Below are 19,589 nucleotides of genomic sequence, written 5' to 3' on the forward strand. Positions count from 1 at the left end.
TCAGCGTGAGTTTTGCATTTTAAATGGTTGGGGGGGGAATCTAAAGAGGAACCTGACACATGTGATTATATTAAATTGAAATTTCAGGGTGCCGGGGTGGCTCCGGTGGTTAAGAGTCTGCCTTCCCCTTCTCCTCAGGTCATGATCTCAGGGTTCCGAGTTGGGCTCCCTATTTGTTGGGGACTTTGCTTCTCCCTCTCCACCCGTTCATGCGCGCGCGCTCTCTCTCTCTCTCTCTCTCAAATGAATGAGTAAAAAGATCTAAAAGAATTTTGAGATTTCCGTGTCCACAAATAAAGTTTTATTGGAACCGCGACATGCTCATTCCTTTCCTTACTGTCGGGGGCTGCTTCTGTGACACCACAGCCGACCTACGAGGTTGCGACAGCGTCTGTCTGACGAGCCCTGCATACAGTCTGTACTGTCCGGCTCTTGACTGAATGTGTGGTGACCCCTGCCCTCATCTAGACTGCGGACCCACAACCAGAACTTGGTGAAATAAAATGTCAGTGATGGTTAAAAACAAGGACATCGCCTTCTGTCTTTCTTAGACTAGCAAAAATTAGAGCCACGATACGTGCCTATTGTTTGAGTCAAGAGTTGCCATATTCTCACTTGGGGTTCAAATCCAGTGCTCACTTCCGTTCAAAGTCAAGACAGCACCACAAGCCTGCCACGCCCCTGCTCCACTCGGGGAGGATGGCACGTTCACACCACCACTCCTGAAGCTTCCTCCAACAGCACAACTGGGAGAAACACTTAATGAACTGACACGGAAATGAGACTGACTCATCCTCTTAGCAACAGGGACAGCAACAACGCAGCCGCAGAGCACGACCCTGAGATTTCGTCTTTGTGAGAACGAACAAGACCGCTTCCAAACTGTTACTCTACAACCCAGGGTTTGCCATGTTTCATTCCCCACCCACCCTGTGGGTTTCCAAGGAAAAACTGCTTCACACTTAAAGTCTAGATCCATGAAGAAGTTATGCTTTTAAGAGAGAGTTACAATAAAGGTCAATGTATCCTGTGAGTTGAATCCCTTCTGGTCCTCCCTAGAGGTGATCTTTTCTTACGTCATGCCTATTAACAACCTTGCTTGTGCCAGGTCATCACCTGACCCAGGACTCGGCTAAGGGAACTGCCACCAAGCAGCCAAGCCCATTGGAGCTCAGGCTCCAATGAGTAAGATGTGATGGGTTACCCCTCTCAGATAACTACTCTCTCCATTTGATCTGTATAACGTCCACAGCTGTGGCTCTTTGTTATTTCTGTTTTGTTCTGTGTCCCCCTGAGTAGTTATGCTTTTTTCTTTAAATTTGGCCCTGAACTTTTAAAAGTCTATTCCCAGATATTAACCTTGTTGTTGCTGTTGTTATAGTGAAGAGATATTATATCATATTTTCTGATGATTTTTAGCACATGAAATAGCTAAATAAGTAACAGTAAATAGTAAAACAAGTCTGTTTTACTGGCCGTCTTTTGGAACTTACTTATGGTAAGTTCCATTTTTGTCACTTGGATTTTTAGGAAGAGAAAGCGTGAATCAGAAAACAATTATAATTTTGTCTTCTACAGTCTAGTATCTCTACCCTGTACTTCCTTTTGCAGTCCTATTGTGAACGTGGATATCCTTAAAATGGATCTCTATTATGTGAAGCCTTACTCTACAGACCCCAGGAGTAGTCCATGCTCTTTTTTAAAAGGTGAAGCCATATAAATAAAGCAGCAACTTTCAATCTGCAAAGTCATTTGCTGACGTCATTTCTGTGACTCAGATTCAATCTCTGTAAACTGGAAATGAAAATTTCTAATGTTCTTTCACAGGATTATTGGGTAAGTAAAACAAAATAATGTATATAGTTTTGTTTAACACAATTACCAAAATGTCCATTCTATGGGAAAGATGTGACGTGTGAGGAATACTAAAATGACACTGTTGAATAGATGTCATTAACATGGCAACAGAGATCATTCCTGACTTCAGTCCCCTTCACAAGAGGACTGGCTAGCCACTCTCCATGGACGAGACATCACTGCGAAAATCCCAGATCCTGGGGACGATGCCAAAGCAGACCCTGGGCCACAGAGACCAAGAAGAACACAATACCAGGGGTTAAGAGGAGCAGCTATGCTGTGACCCTAAGTCCACTCCCCAAGGCAGGCACAGCACTGCCCCTAGAGGGCCCCAGGGACCTAGGGCTTCCTCCTGTGGCAAAAGAGAGTCCGAGGTGGACATCCAGCTCCACCAATGTTGCAGGGCACTTCCCAGGAGGCCCACTAGGTTCTCACTTCATGGGGATCACTGGAGGCATCTGCAAGGCTCAGCCATGGAGGATCAGATCACGACGGAGAAGGGGGCTGGACTTACACTGAGATCTGGGTGGACCACATTCCTGCTAGCAGTGGTGCCAAAGCAAGGATCCCAGCCAATGCCTCTGCCCATCTGTCTGGCTAGGGAGCTCAGTGGGCAGGTCTGCCTGATGTGACCCCAGGCAATGGCTTGTACTGGCCTGGGAGCCTCTAGTACTGGCACACCTGGGGAAGGAAACAAATCCACAGCTTGGCTCAACTGTTGGACAACTGCCTCCAGTCCGGCCAGGCCAGAAAGCCTGGTGTGAGGACCCGGGCAGCTGTGGGGCCCATCCTGCAGCCCAACATAGCAGAAGCCAAGCCAGTAGCCTTGTTTAACAGTTGAGCATAGCCTCTGGCCCCTAGACAGTGACCCTGAGCAGCCTCAGAGCTCAGGCTATGGCCCTGCCCAATGGCTGAACACAGCCCAAGGCTTTGCCCAGGCAATAACCCTGGCCCATCATGGAGCATAGTCTATGACCCCAGCCACAGTGGGGTCTTGGATGGCAACCCTGCCCTACTGTACAGAAAAGTCTCTAGCTCCACCTGACTGTGGGATAAAGTTGGAAACCCTCCTGACCAAAGAGCTCAACCAACAAAGTTACCCAACAGTAGATCATAACCGTAGTTTACCTGATTGCAAAGCCCAGACTGTGGCCCTGCCCAACTTTGGGGCTATAGCCTGTGAATGGGCCTAATCACACAGGCCCTGTCCAACCATGAAACCCTGCCCATCGTCCTGCCTGAACACACAGGTCAGCCAGCAGCACCTTCCAGGTGGTAAGAACAGCCTGAGACCCAACCAGATAAGGAGAGTTTGAAGATTTCATTGTTTTTGCTTTTCCAGGTTCATTGTATTTCCATATAAATTTCCTAATCAGATCGTCAATTCCTACAAAAAAAAAAAAAAATCTGCTGGAATTTTTATTGACATTGCATTTAATTTGTAGGTAAATTTTAGGGAATGTTCATCCTATCTATATTTCCTCTTTCTATCCGTGAGCACAGCATACCCTTCCTCTATTTATTTGCCTTTTAATTTTTCTTGGTATTGTTTTTATGTACAGGTCTTGTGTTTCTACCATTAAATTTATCCTTTGGTATTTTGTATTATTTGATGTTTTGTATATGGTATCGTTATTCTGAATTTCATTTCCCAATTCTCCATTGCTAGCATTAGAAATATAAATTTGGAAAAGAAGACTCACACTGGAAGATGGACACTATCTGATCTCAGGACTTATTAAGACTTAAGACTAATTAATGTAGATTAAATGTGATATTTGCATGAGAACAGTGAAATCCATTACTGGAATAGAACAGCAATTCCACAACTAGATCCACATACACATGGTCAGCTGAGGTTTGCAAAGGTTCCAAAGAAATTCATTAAGAAATAGAAAGTGTTGGGGTGCCTGCGTGGCTCAGTGGGTTAAGCCTCTGCCTTCGGCTCAGGTCATGATCTCAGGGTCCTGGGATCGAGCCCAGCATCGGGCTCTCTGCTCCATGGAGAGCTGCTTCCCCCTCTCTCTGCCTGCCTCTCTGCCTACTTGTGATCGCTGTCTGTCAAGTAAATAAATAAAATCTTAAAAAAAAAAAGAAATAGTGGTTTCAATAGATCATGAATGGAACATCTAGATAACCTTAATCTTTATCTCATACCATAGACGAAAATTAAACCAGTCATGATGGGTCTTATGCCTATATATAATAAATAAAACTATAAAGGTTAAAGAAGAAAATACAGAATGGTATCTTTGCAACCTGGGGTAGGCAAAAATTTCTATGATGGAATACAAAACTCACAGTTTAGGCTTCATCAACATGAAAAACTTCCATTCATTAAAAAGTGCCATAAAAACATGAATAGTAAAGCCAGAGTGGAAGAGGATATTTGCAAAGGTTGTATCTAACAATGGACCTTATCTAGGATGCAGGGATATTCCTACAAGTCATTAATAAAAAGACAATCAAACCAATGAAAAGATGAGAAAGAACTTCATCAGCCTTTTATGAAGAAATAAGTAAATGGGCAATAAGATGTGAAAATCTCTCATTGTCAACAGTCATCAGGGAAACAAATGGTAAGTCCAGGGAGAGGTTACCACACACCCTCTAGAATGGCTAATATTAAAACAACTGATATTATGAAATATTAGTAAGGATGTGGAGCATCCAGAAGTCTCATGAGTTGGGGATGGGAAGGAAAATCAGTTCATTATTTTGGCAAACTGTCTGCAAATCTCATATAAATTTATATATACATTTACCATATGACCCAGTAATTCTACTCCTATATAGTTACCCAAGAGAAATGAAAACATAAACATGTGATAGATACAAAGAATATAATGTATATTATACATCATACATATATATTATATATATATGTATGTATATATATATTGCTATATACTAAGTTAATTTTATCACATTTTAACCCAAATTGTTACTTTGTATTACAGACACTGCCCAAGTCCATCAGCATCCTGCATAACTTTGCTTAGATTTACAGTGAAGAAAATAACTAATATCACAAAAGATATAGTAATAGCATATTAACATGCAATCCACACAACAGTTTTCCATAAGATCAACAGAATCCTGTTTATCTAGCTTGTAACGGAATAGTCTTTGTACAAAAGCTTATCAGTTAACCGAATGGCAAATAAGTATTATTCCATATTTTAGCATCATTGTTGCCCAGGTTTTAGTAAAGGCTTAGATGGTGAGGCTGGCCTGGAGTTCTGGAAGAAAGGTTTCCTTCACCAATTAAGGACGGCTGCTATGGGTACCAGTCCAGGCACAGGGCAGACAAGCATGCTTGATGGTAGCATTTGCCCTCCCAGACTTAGATAGTTAAAATTTAGGAAGTAACTCAAGTTCAAGTGCAGAACAGTAGAAATACACTTCGCAGAGTGTCACCTTTCTTTGATGATTCAAAACTTTATTAGTTCATTCATTTATTTCTTTTTACTTTTGAGAGAGAGAAACAGGAGCAGGCATGGGGTGGGTTGGGAGGGGCAGAGGGAGAGGAATGGGGAGAATTTTAAGCATCGCTTAAATTTTAACATGCCCAGCGTGGAGCCAGATGCAGGGCTTGATCTCACGACCCTGAGCTCATGTCCTGAGCTGAAATCAAGAGCTGGCTGGTTAGCTGACTGAACAGAGAGGCACTCCTCAAAGAAACTTTAAAATATTATAAGACAACAGGCCCATCATCATGAACGTCAGTCGTGGACCCACTACATTTTTTTTGTTTTGCTGGGTTCTGGGTAAGCAAACATTGACTGTGGATCAAATGGCTGTGTGATTTAATAAAATCACCTTTAAAATGGAGAGAGTATATACAGAGGGAATTTTACTATTATTTTATAGAGGGAATTTTATTATTTTACAGGGGGAATTTTATTATTATAAAATAACTATTTTATTATTTTTTTAAGATTTTATTTATTTATTTGACAGAGAAAGAGAGCTAGAGAGAACACAAGCGGGGATGGGGGAGAGGGAGAAGCAAGGCTTCCCACGGAGCAGGGAGCCCAATCTGGGATTCGATCCCAGAACCTGAGCTGAAGACAGACGCTTAACGACTGAGCCACCCAGGCGCCCCCACCCCCACTATTTTAGACGGCACCTGGCCCTCATGACTTTTCAGTAACATGAGGCAAGACTTCTCTAGGAGATTGGCACCCTAACAGTCGAAGTGAATCCCTGGACATCACTCCAAGCCTTAATGAGCATTACTTTATCTTCCAGGAACAGCAGGAGAATAACTTTCTTACTCCCCACATTTGCCGCTGTCTGTTCCAGATGTTAGGGGCCACTCAGCAGGATTCTGGCAGCTCCACACATTTCTTAACAGATAGTTCTGCTTTCACTGCCTTAGGAAAAAAAAAAATGATTTGGCAAGTGTACAATGCCATCTTTTTCAAAGAAAATAAGAAGGAAAAATGACCTGTGTATTTACGAAGCTGGTGGTTACAATTTTCATCATCTTTGCTCCGTTTTCAGGACCATAGATCGCCAGGGAGGGAAAAGAAAAAAGGGGCCGAATCCACAAAGCCACAACAAAAATCCAGCGTTTGGTGTTCTGACGTCAACCATCAGATGTAAAACCGTACTTCTGTAGTGCTCCTCGGGGAGAAATCAGAGCGAGCTTGCTTATCGAGAGGAACCACATGCCTCCCGTAATGATGCTTGCTTTCTCAGAATGTTATTTCACTTTTCTTTTCAGAAATGCATCCCAGTACAGACCCGGGTTTGACGCATTAATAAGATCTCACCTCCTTTCCCTCTCTCTTCTCCACCTGGCTCACTATCTCGGACGGAAATTACAGAAGGAAACTTCTCTCATACAGTGCTTTGTGCCGTGCCACGAAGCTGCTGAAGAATGAGCAAACTTTGCTCTATTTAAAAGTCCTGACTGTGAAAGATCTAGGTAAACCTTCTCAGTAGGGTTGCCCTGGAGAAGACACACAAACTCAAAGGACATGCCAGCTGCTTATGGACTTGCTTCTGACACTGGTTGAACCCAAGATGAACCATGGATTCAATGTGGGGCTCTAGAATCCGGGACCCTGGGGTCAAAGCCCGGCTCTGGCACATCAGCCATGTGAGCTAATCTGAAGTTCCTTCCTCGGGGGGTTAGGAATTCTCTATGGCTGCCTTATAGGGTTGTCACAAGGAGTAAAGAAGATCGTGCCTGGGAAATGTGGGCACAGTGCCTGGGCCAGCATCAACCATTTCAGAAACTGAGCAAGTTATTTCTCTTTTTAGGGCTTCATTCTGTGTGTGTGTGTGTGTGTGTGTGTGTGTGTGTATACATGTGCATGTGTAGTGTTACTTTTCTTTCTTTTTTTTTAAATTTTATTTATTTATTTGACACAGAGAGAGAGATCACAAGTAGGCAGAGAGGCAGGCGGGGGGAGGGGAGCAGGCTCCCCGCTGAACAGAGAGCCCGATGTGGGGCTCGATCCCAGGACCCTGAGATCATGACCTGAGCTGAAGGTAGAGGCTTTAACCCACTGAGCCACCCAGGCGCCCCAGTAATGTTACTTTTCATATGAGCCCTGAACACCTTAGTGATAGTGGCAAACCTCTTAATGGCTAGAAAGCTTGGGGATATGAGGCTCCCAAGATCTTCAACTAAAATGAGCTCCTCTTTTGTGATTCTGCAAGCTAGGCTTCTCCTGAAGATTCCTTCTGAGGAATACTCTGTTGTTTTAAAAGTAGGTGGCAGAGGGCGGGGAGGGAGGTGGGGTGCTTACAAATCCAAAGTCCGTGTTTTCTCCCTGCTTGATCCTGCCACTCATGCCTTTCAAGGCTGACTGCAGACCTACTGTGTCCTGCCCTCCATGGCAGGCACTGTCTCTGAAGTGGCTGGCCCCCAGCCTAGTTCTCACCCAGGTCACACCCAACCGAGGAAACAAAGAAACTGAGAATTTCACCGTGAATGTGTGGAATGGGCCACTAGAAGGAAGGGATACGTCTGATTAAGAAAATTCAGGACAAATTCATGGTCAAGGTAACATGATAATTGTCTGTTATTAATCATGATGAATAATAGCAATCACTGAGGGCTAACCATGGGCCAGACATCGAGCTTGGTGAGTTACATGAATTAGCCTCTTTAATTCTCCCAACACCTCATCACCCGCCCCATTTTAAGAATTAAGAGAGGGGAAGGGTACCGGGGTAGCTCAGTTGGTTAAGCATCCAACTCTTGACTTTGGCTCAGATCATGGTCTTGGGGTCGTGAGATCAGGCTTTGCATTGGGCTCCACACTGAGCATGGGGCCTGCTTAGGATTGTCTCTCTCCCTCCCCATCTTCCTCTGCCCCTTCCCCCTCCACCCTGGCTAGTGTACTCTAAATAAATAAATAAATAAATAAATAAATAAATAAATAAATAAGACTTAAGAAAGGGGGTGGTTACCACTGCCGTCAGTGGTGAGTTAGGTTGCTGGCACTAAGTCTGGGTGGGTCTTTCCTTGGGTATACCATCCCCCTAAGGCAGTCTGACTTGCCACAGTAAAGACCAGATTTTATCAACTCTAAATGCATATTTTCTTCCCATTTTATAGCTTCAAAATTGGGATGCAGCTTATATCCAATAGCATGCCACTGATTTCCTGGCAACATTCCTTCTTTCCTGGTGGCACAGAAATAATGGTGCATCACAGATGTCAAAGGCATCTCAGATTTGATGAAGTGTGATGACATGTTGGTAGGAAGCTCAGGAGGTAGGACAGCCCAGACAGACGAACCGGAGTGTGCAAGGAGTGCAGAGGCATGCGCACCAGCACGCTGCTCTCGAGGAAGAGGAATCGACTGAGGGTATTGGCGGACATGGCAAGAGCTGAAACCATAAATGCAGAATTGGGGGGCAACAGGGCTTCCTGACAAGCCCTGCTGCTTCCCGGAAGGAAACAGGAAGTACAGGGGACATTTTTCGTCGTCCCGGTAATGGGGTTCCTATCAGCTTTTAGTGAAGACCCAGGGCAGGCAGCTTGAGAGGCCAGTGTCTTGCAATGCATGCTATGGTCCTGCCCATGGAAGCGCCGTCGCACCTTCTGCCTCCTTTTCAGCCACGCCTCACAGTGAACCAAACACCTGCTCACCACGAGCTGAGCCTAGAACCTGAACGCCAGTTACAAAGGAACACAACGGTGTGGTGACTTTCACAAATGTGCAGCTACTATGTAAATTAGTGGAGGTCTCCACTTTGTCTGGAGAGATCTTGACCACCTTGTTCTCTTTTTCCAGACCCCATGCTGGATAGCTGTGTGGGTCACGGGGTTTGAATGGCTGTCCATACGCCTGGATCAGCCCGGACCAGAAGCTGCTGCCAAACCCATGACGCTCCCATCTGTGGCACAAGCACTAAGAGATTTCACTGGGACGTCCAGTGTAGTTAAGTTCAAGTATTTGTGTTGTAAAAAATACCTATTATTGTAATTTACTTCGCTTTTATGTCTTTTTAAATGATAGTTACCGCATTATATCTTATGTGTATAATTGCGTTATATTACTTACGAATTTAATTTCATAATTTAAAATAGTTTACAAATATTTGTTATGAAAAGGTGGAGAGGGACTCGGATCTGCATGGCTGCAAACCACCGGTGAGATGCTTGACACAGTTTCAGATCTGAGGCGCAATGAGAAGGAATCAGAGAAATTTGGGCAGATTTTGGAAATCTTGAAAAATACAGGAAAAATGTTAGGAATAAAATATGAATCATCCATAAACTAATCGCTCAGAAATAAGCACTGTTAATTTTTTTATCCCTCTTTACCTACCCACGTATGGTTTTTTTTTTTTTTGTTTAAGTTGGGATTATATTGTTTTTAGAATTCTTTCCTACATGATGATCAATTATTAATTATTAATTATGATCCTGCATGCTATTAATTATTCTTTTAAAACACCTCTTTCAGGGGCTGCATAATATTTCATCAAAAGTAATTCTACCTATTTCCTTCAGGACACACTAGCAGAGCTGGTTGATCTCCCACTATGTTTTGTAAATAGTATATAACAGCAGGGGGTGCCTGGGTGGCTCGTCAGTTAAGCGTCTGCCTTTGGCTTCCAGTCATGATGCCAGCGTCTCTGAATCAAGTCCCACATCCGGTTCCCCGCTCAGTGGGAAGTCTGCTTCTCCCTCTTCTCCCAGCTTCTTGTCTCTCACACGTGTACTCTCTTTGTCTCTCTCAAATAAATAAATAAAATATTTGAAAAAATAGTATATAATAGCAGGATTGTAGTGATGAAAGGAACTTTATAATTTGCCAGATTGGGGGCGCCTGACTCTTGACTTTGGCTCAGGTCATGATCTCAGGGTCTGGAGACTGAGCCCCAAGTTGGGCTCCCCATTCAGCTGGGAGTCCACTGGAGATTCTCTCCCTCTCCTTCCACACCTCACCCCCCTCTCATGTGCACCCTCTCTCATTCTCTCTTTCTTGATCTCTCTAAAAATAATAAGTGAATAAATCTTAGAATTTACCAGATTAATCTCCATACAATAAAGGAGAGAAAACCAAATTAATCTCCATACAATAAAGGAGCAGAGAGAGTAAGTCACAGAGGCACACAGCAAGAACCAGAAGCCTGGTCTTTATTCTCCAACTAATGTTTTCTTGGTATTATTCTGAAGCTGCCTTCTCCGGTGCTCCCTCCTTAATGAACTGACCCATGACTAGCATCTCTGTGCTATATTTAATCACTTGTTGTAACGATCGATTTGGCCCTCAACACAAACAAAAGCTGGACGTTCAACGGGCTGCGCCGCTGAGAGGCGATGCTTTCTGCATTGGGAGCGGAACATACACAGATAAATAAGCAACATCTCTCATTCTCAGTGCCCAGCAGCCACAGCAGGAATTCTTCACAGGCGAGACCGAAATACTGCATGATTCCAAGAAAGTTTTATTACCAGAAACATATGGGAGGATCGATTTAATGCCAGATCATTTTACGCTATAATAAAGATGATAACAGCTTGACTTCAGACATGATATGTAAGCACATGGCTCTTCAAATTACAGTCGGAGTACGTGTTCAGTGTAACGTAACCCATTATGCACATATAGAATGCAGATTTGGAGCAAAGAGCCTCTATGCCATTGAATTTACATGTGGGATATGGACTTGCTGTCCATTCTGCAGATACAAAATAAGCCTGTTCTGGAAATGGTCAAGGGAGGTTCTCAGTAAGGGATAAAACTACATAGTCCAGGTTACATGTGGGGAGCTGGGTAAGGGGAAGAGGTAGAGAATGGGCCAAAGGAGGATAGCAGTTAGCATTAGTCTTAGGAAAAAGTGAGAATGGTGCTCCTGGCAAGGGAAATCAATCAGCCATAAAAAGTCTGGGGCATTGATTACAGATGAAAGCTTCTATCACCATCATCTTACCTTAACAATTAACAAGTACAGTAGCTTCCTAGCTAGTTATCTGCTCGCATCCTTGTCCCCCATAGCAGTATACTTGATCCTTTTAAAACCAAAGGCATGACCCTGGGAGTTGGGGTGGGGTAAGAATAGAAAGGATGTCGACAGTTGCCAGACCAATGTCGGTCAGAGCCAGTGTGACCCCTCCACCTCCCTCTTTCTCTGCCTCAGCAACCTTGGGGATCCCATGGTCCAGAAGGAGGAAGGCTGCGTGACGGGCATTCCACTGTGACATGAGTAACACATATGCTTGCGTTGTGTTAGGTCACTGAGACTTGGGATGAAGAGTATTTGTTACTGTAGCATAACGTTGCTTGTCTTGACTAATACAGCTATTATTTTAGTAAGGCCACAGAAAGCCTTGGTGAAAAAATATTTACCTTGTAACAATGTCTCATCTTCTACAAGGAAAGATGAATTTATTTTTCAACATTTATTTCATTCTGTAAGAAGTTAAGTACATTACATACAATCTGGGGATATGAATCCAATCACCATACCTCCCCAAATACATTATTCGTCTTGGCAGTCTTATAGATACTCATTCAAAGTCTCTTTGAAATTCAGCTTTGAAGGATAAGTGGCTTTTATTTGACTGTTCCTCTAAATGTCTCCCCCTCTAGGAATTAAAAAGAAAATCCAAAGATTTTCCGTCTGTGAGATACTTTACTTAATTATTGATGGGTGCAGTTGAGGCCATGATTAAACAAATTAGCTCAGCTCTGCTGAGGGAGAAATGATCTTACTGAAAAACAAAACAGAAATTCTCTAAAAATCTTTCATGGTTTGGATATGAACATCCGTGGGTGCCCTCAACTACAGTGAAAGGTGTGTGTGTAGATGTTCGGATGGTTAAGGCAGCGTTGATACCATTGAACGACCAACAGCTGAGAAGTGGGTCCCAGGTTGGACATCGGCCAGGATGGCAAGGTGACAGTGAGGAAAAGGACAATATGCTGAGCACAGATTGCTGTTTAGGAAGAATAGATATGATAATCATTGAACCATGTTAATGAAAGCTTGGCATCCAAGTGAGAGAAATATCTTGAAGAAAAGAAGATTCTGGTAATCTGTAAAAATGGAACCTGACCCAGAATAGGAGTGGTAGGTACAGAGGTGTCTGGAAAGATTCCCTTGAGGGAGTGGTGCTTGAGGTAGAACTGAAGGGTGGGGAAAGGGAAGAGTATTTCAGAGGGATGGGTGTGTGGAAAGGCCTTGTGGCAGGGGGAGGTGCATAGCACTGACCAAAGAAAAGAAAGCTCTCAAAAGTCATGCAGATTGTGGCAAGAGGGGTATTTGGAGACTTGGGGTGGGATGGGGTGAGGACATGCAGGGCTACAAGAAACAACACAAGGGCTTCAAGGGGAAACAGGGAGGGGCAGGGCTATGTGCACCACTTCCCCGCAGATGACTCCAACCCCAAAGCCCATGCTTTCAGCCCAAGCCCCGTCTTGCCTAAGGTCCAGGCAAAGCAGTGGAGGCAGGAGGGTCCTGCGTTCAAAGAGGATGTTCTGAAGGCATTACTAAGAAGGCAGTATCTCCATAAAGACCTGGAGCAAATGAAGAGAGCCACTTAGGAATCAGACCAGATTACCTTTGAGTCATGGCTCTGCCATATTTCCCCAGCCTCTGTTTGTCTCTAAAATGGGAGCAACAGGCAGATCTCATATAGCCACTGGGAAGATGAAAAGAATGATGGAAAGTGTCAAAGCCAATGCTATCCTTGCCCTAGCCGAGTCATGTGGGCTACTCCATGGGCCACTGGAGGCTTTTGCAATTGGCACCTACCACTGATTTTCTTCTCTTGGCCAATGAGGTCTCTGGCCAGGAGATGTGCTTAGTCTGCCCATGAGACACAGAAACATCAGAAGGACCAGGGGAAACACCCCAGGAACCACTCTCGAAAGATACCCTGGCTTCCTCACCTCTCCAGGACAGCCCTGGGGGGTCTCCCGAGAGGGTGCAGCAGGATGGACCCCCAGTCACCCACAGCACTGGGCACACGGTCTGTCTGCTCTTACCTTCCAGCTCTCCTATCTTCACTGTCCTGTGCACCCGGGGAGCAATCCCAAAGACACTGTTTGCACTGACCTGCTTCCCCCAGGGGTAAATAAGTCTGTGACTGTGTAGAGAGCCTAACACAAAAAAACATTCAGTCCAGGTGGGTTTTTATGAGTATTGTTATGGGGGAACAGAATTTAAGGAACTACGCTCAGGATTATGAGCCAGAAGGGAGAGCCGAGTTCAGGGCCAGTTCAGTGGACAGAATCTAAAGAACTTCTAGATGCTTTTTCCAGAAACCTCTACCAGCATCAGGACTGACCAAACCTCAGATGGAAAGGATCTTAACAAGAGAGTTGGAAGTAGTTCTGAGCTTGGAAGAAGGGGAAGAGGAAATTCTGGAAAGGCAGAATTTTTAAGAATCATGGTGAAGACAAATTTAACACCAAAAACATCATCCTCCTCATCACCGAAGTCCTCTGTAACAGCAGTACCTACCGACAGTCTCTCCGGATACAGTGTAGATCGAGGACACATTGCAACATGGGCATGTGTGTTTAATGTATACTCAGGCATGGATGCAACAACGACAATGAATACATCCATATTCCAAGCATCTGCTAATGGCCAGGAATCCACAGAAATGTTCTGCCCTCTTAGAACTGGCATTCTAGAGCGTGGAGACAAACAATAAAAGAACCAAGTGAGAATCTGAGCTTGTCAGAGGGAGACGCATTCTGGAAGCAAATTCAGCACGAGAGGAGAAAGCAATGCCACCCTTTTAAACAGGACAACACTGTAGGCCATAGGGAGAGGGCAGCCTCTGTGTAGACAGACCAGAAGCAAATGAGGCCAAAAGCCACAAAGATGTTTGCAAGGAAAAATCATGTTAAGCCAAAGGAGTAAAGCAAAGGCCCTGAGTGGTTATAAGGCAGAGGGCAGAACGTTTTTTCTGTGAAGGGCCACATGGTAAATAATTCTGGAATTGTGGGTCCCCGTCGAGACAGAGATACATCGTCTCTGCTACAAGCACTCATTTCCGCTATAGCCACAGATAATATTTAAGTGGATGGTTATGGCTGTGTTCAAATAAATCTTTACCTATGGACCCTGAAATGTAAATTTCACATAATTTCCACATGACACAAAATATTCTTCCTTTTTGATCTTTTTCAATCATTTAAAATACTTTAAAAAAAAACAACACATTTTTTAGCTCATTGGCTATGCACAAATTAGAATGGGCTAGTTCCAGCTCTCAGGTAGTAGCTGGCCAAACCCTATCATTGGAGCCTTGTGGGTGTGAAGAAAGCTTTTGCCTTCACTCTAAGATGGGAAGGAACAGGGGCATTGAACAGAGGAGCAGCACAATTGACTTTGGAGCAGAGGGGCTCTATCTTGCCTTGAGAGCAGGTGGCAAGGGAAGGAGGCTGTAAGAACAAAGGGAAGCACAGAAAGGTGTCGTGAGGCTTCTCACAAAAAGATATTAACTATCCTTTTAATTAAGGGTGTTGTAGTCAGAATGACCATTTGTTATTCCAAACATGTCTTTGCAATTTCCACTAATGGACAAAGAGCCCTCATGATGTCAACCTGTTATTACAGTGTTTGCCATCAAGAAATGTATCGCTGATCAAACGAGCCACGGGGCAAAAATCCCATTTATATTTCTATTTCATAGCATTGAGATGGTGTTATCATTGAGAAAGGGAGCTTATCTCTTATTTTGCATGTGCTTTTTATCTCTGACTTCAAAGGCAATGCTCTTTGGTCGTGTTTTTAATATCATCGTGTTCACATTTAACTCAAAATCAAAGCTGACATGAGAGCTCTCGACTCATTAGAAAGGCATCACCTGGATACCTCCTCCCTCCCAAGCACCTTCTTGGTTCTGGATTTTGAGCCGAAAAGTAGGAGAACTGTTACAAATGTGGATGATATATAACTGAATGGTTTCCGTCTGAAAACAGAATTTACTACCGAGCTATAAAAATGGTGCCATCAGGGCAAGTTGTCAAGAAATGATTAATACTTGTAATTGGCTATCATTCCTTTATGTCTTCATATGTGAGTAGGCCATTAATCTGAAATTGCTACCACACCAAAAGTTGTCACTTGCTTTGTTTGTCCGCAAAGCCCAAGATGTCTTCTTCAGAAAGGGGAAATAGGACCAGATTAAGGGTTGGGCTTTGATTTCTGCCTTAGTGTACACGTAGTGTGTGTGTGTGTGTGTGTGTGTGTGTGTGTGAGAGTGTGTGTGTGTGTGTGTGTGTGTGTGCATACTGTTCCACGAGTGAGCACAGGGGCTCTTTCTGGGCAATTTAGTGACATAACGTTTTGTTAGTGTACTGATGTGGTCAATGATTTATATTTCTGTTCCACTGGACCAAGAATTGAAAAATGCTCATAAAAATTGAGCCTGGGGTCATGAACATTATTGTAAAATTCACCCTGAGTTATGGAGAAAAAATCAGAGTTTATCTAAATATTTACACTGACTTCCTCCGAGAACTTTATTAATAAAGACTTCTATTAAAGATTTAACACAAATATTAAGTCTGCTTTTTTACCCTCCCTATGTCTTACAGTTTTGTGTGTGTGGTGCTCTCTTAGGAGTTACAAGCACATGAACTATCATCCCTGTAGCAGGCACCATGATGAGGAAGAAATTGGCAAGGACATACAGACACCAAAAGAAATTCAAACTTACAACATTTCTAATCCAAATGCAAGAAAATTCATAAGGAAAAAAAAGGTCTAAGGTAAACCCCTTTCCTAATTGAAATATATAAAAGTAATAACAATATCCTAATAAAATGAAATTACATATTTGCTGCTACCACGGTGAACTCAGACTTTTAAAAAGGCAGTGCATTTGAAAGACTTCTTGATGATGCAAAAAAAGAATGATGACGTGAGTCTGATCCAGGATATTTACTGAAAAGAATCACATCTCGATCATCTCTGCCAATAGAGCAGTAAGAATAATCCAATTCAAAAGGTAATAGAACGAAATGATTTTTGTAGAGGTTGGACTTTATTCAGGTTTCTTTTTGTACTAATGTTTTAGATATTTAAGATGCTTAATAAAATATTAAAATGAACATGCTTTTCTATCACAATCTGGCTAGTTGCTTAGGAAAGATGCTAAGGAGGAGTCTGGTTAAAAATATCCCAGAGCAGACGCTAATTGTAGACAGTACACTAGATGAGGATTCTGGCTCAAAATGGCATCTAACTTTGGTCGTAGTGGAGTACCCAGCACTGGAATTACCCATAAACTAGAAAACGAGGGGAAACCTATGAAATCACAGTCTCAGATGCTGTCAACGGTCATTAAGGATTGATTCCTAAATACCAAATAGTGAACCCTGTTGTTGTCACAGCTCTGTGGCTTACAAGGCACACTCTAGACTAAAGTCCAAGAAGAAAAATAAAGAGAAAGACCTGGTGATCTCACAGGGTTGAGAAGAGAGAAAGGAGCTGAGGCCGCTGGCAGATACTGGATAGGGCTCCAGAAAAGAGGCAGCTATGGAGACAAAGAACTCCAGATGCCTGCAGGGCAGTCCCATTAGTCTCTTCTGAATAAGAGGCTGAGCATACGGAGAGCACAACTCTACAAGGTTGAGCAAAGAATGGCTAGGAGCAGTACGATGAATAAAGCTAAAAGCTAACAGCAGAGGCCCTAGACACACCTCTGCTCTTTCTAGAAGCCTTGCCTCTGTCAGATGAATAAGCCTGGACCAGACTCCTGATACACAAGAGATCACATGGGCGAGACCCCAACTGTTCTGGCCAAGGCTGTTTGGGACCAATGTTTAGGTAACAAACCCCGAACATCTGAAGGAGCCCGCATCATCAGCAGAGCCACTCACTCGGTCTATAGGTGACATAGCAATAAGCTCAGCTGAGATCAGCCAAATCCCACAGAGATCAGCAGAACCCCAAGCCAACCCACAGACTCACAATCAATCAATAATGAATGCTCACCAAGTCAGTGCATTTGGGGGAGGGGGGTTGTTACACAGCAGTAGCTAACTGATACACACACACACACACACACACACACACACATTATATAACTGGTAATATTTAAAGCACTCTAATGAGGAGATTTAATGTAACATATCTACTTAAATCAGAAGTTTTCTTAACTACTCAAAAGAAATGAGAAAAGATAGGACTGTTGGAATGAATCTTTCTCATTATTTTCTTTTTCAATGACATTTAAAAACATTAACAAATGATGCTTGCAGATTACCTTGTGTTTTTCTCCCCTGGCTATTATTGGCATAACATTATAAACAATCTTCCCTCTATCTGGGGATTATTGTGATTGACGTGGGATAAAAGCTTCAAAATCTTCCAAGTTTAGGCCTGAAATTTGGCATCTTACATCACAAGCCACACTTTCCAGAACAAGGGGTTTTTTGTTTCATTTTATTTACTTTTTTTTTTTTTTTGGAACAGCAACTCACAGAAATGCTTTCTGACTTGGATCACGTTACTACGACAACAGTCCCACATGGCTCTTTAGCTCAAGTTCATTCTATTAATTAGCAGATGGAGACTCCTCCTCCTCCCCAACCTTTTCCCCTAGGAAAATTTTCCAAACATCTCTGGCTCTTCTCTTTCCTTTGGGTGTTTGTGTGATGCCAGAAGGAATTTGCTAATTAGAATATCTTAGTGTTGAGTGATAGCTTTTGTGATTTTTGAGAGAGTCTTTGTAGAGTAGATTATTTCCTAAGAGGTATTTTTTTTTTTCCTGAAAGAGATAATCCCATGATATATATCTGTACAAAAACTCTCACTTTGACAAAAAGGGAATTAAGAGTGGGCTTCTGATAGGGTGCATGGCATTCATGTTGGCACAATGGGGTTAAGAGCGTGGGAGTATCCTGGACTGAAATTCTTCCTTAACTCTGTATGACTTTATTAATTCATCTAACAGATTTTTGGGCATATTCCAGGTATATGATCAGATATAATGGTGATGAATTTTTGTGAACTACGACAAGACAGTGATGAACAAGCCTTCCTCTTCATGGAGCTTAAACTTAAACTATAGAAAGTCATACCTGCTAGGAAGACAGTATACAGGAAAATTAATTTACCTATCTGGACTTTCTTTTTCTGACCTCTAGAAAGGGTATAATCTTACTATTGCCATTTCTGCATTCTGTGAGGTTTCAGTGAGGAAATTCATGTACATATCAGTTGGGTTGCATTCCACCATGAGTAACAGAAAGCCTAATAGGAAGTTTATCAGTTGCAGGTAACAAGAGTCTGGAAGTAGACAGTTGCTGTTGCTATTCCAACGGCTTCACATGGGAAGGTCTTTTGAATTTTCTGTCAGACTCCAAACATGGCTGCTGTGGTTCCAGCTGCATTAAGAACAAGATGAAATGGAACAACCAAACTAAGCTATCACTTTCAAGACTAAAGTGACAGCTATTGGAGAACCCACCCAAACTTTAGATTAGACCTTAACGGGCCAGACTGCATCACAGGGTCACAGGATGCTATGAATTTGAGTACTTATCTTTCCCAGCCTCTATAGAGGAGGGCGTTGAAACTGGATCCACCAAACTAGATGCTGGCTGTAAACACTTAACTCAAGTATGGCGTAGTATAAGCACTCTGTGCCTGGTAGCTATCTGTTTCTTCATGTTCTTAAGTTCTAGACACAAAAGGATTTTCTAGGGGAAGTAGGCTGATGCAGCCAGCCAGGAAATTGGATTTTCTTTGACCCAATCAATTTAGGACCAGCAAGCAATTTCCAGGGACTGAGCATAACTGCTCAGAGAATTTTAAATAAAATGGCAACTATATCCAGGTGATATCAGAAAATGTCATTTACAAGAGAAGGAGCAATGCTCTGTAGAGATTAATGGTTTACAAACTGCAGACTGAGGACACCGAGGAAGCCTCAAGAACATCTTGCAATGTAGCAAATGTCCCCAAGTAACATTTTAAATTTCATGTTTTCATGACTTTAAATAATCTAAATAATAACATTTAAATAATAACACCCTTTCTTAATTAATATAATCTGTTCTGGATTATGTGGATGATTTCTGCATTAGTCAGGTTCAATTAAGTTATGTTGATATAACAGACAGCTCCAAAAATCACAGTGATTAATCCAATCAGTGTTTCTTTCTCTGTGCAGGACCATGACTCAGCTCAGTGATAGAAGCTGCTTCAGTCAATGGAAACGTCACAATGCGTCCCCCAGTGACTGCAGCTGGGAGAGAGGACATGGAGTGCCGTGCGCTGGCTCT

At 42.9% G+C, this 19,589-nt stretch overlaps 1 long non-coding RNA gene across 2 annotated transcripts in view; it reads right to left on the minus strand.

Annotated features, from left to right (window-relative positions):
• Positions 1 to 6,058: 6,058 nt before the first annotated feature.
• LOC116880117 overlaps positions 6,059 to 19,589 on the minus strand; it is a 35,330-nt gene continuing 21,799 nt past the window's right edge. For both annotated transcript variants that reach the window (XR_004385163.1, XR_004385164.1), the window contains exon 3: positions 6,059 to 6,236. This is a non-coding gene — a long non-coding RNA (uncharacterized LOC116880117). The remainder of the gene's footprint in view (positions 6,237 to 19,589) is intronic.

Source organism: Lontra canadensis, unplaced genomic scaffold (assembly GCF_010015895.1).
Source record: "Lontra canadensis isolate GAN:19392208 unplaced genomic scaffold, GSC_riverotter_1.0 scaffold65, whole genome shotgun sequence".
NCBI classification, from domain to species: domain Eukaryota; kingdom Metazoa; phylum Chordata; class Mammalia; order Carnivora; family Mustelidae; genus Lontra; species Lontra canadensis.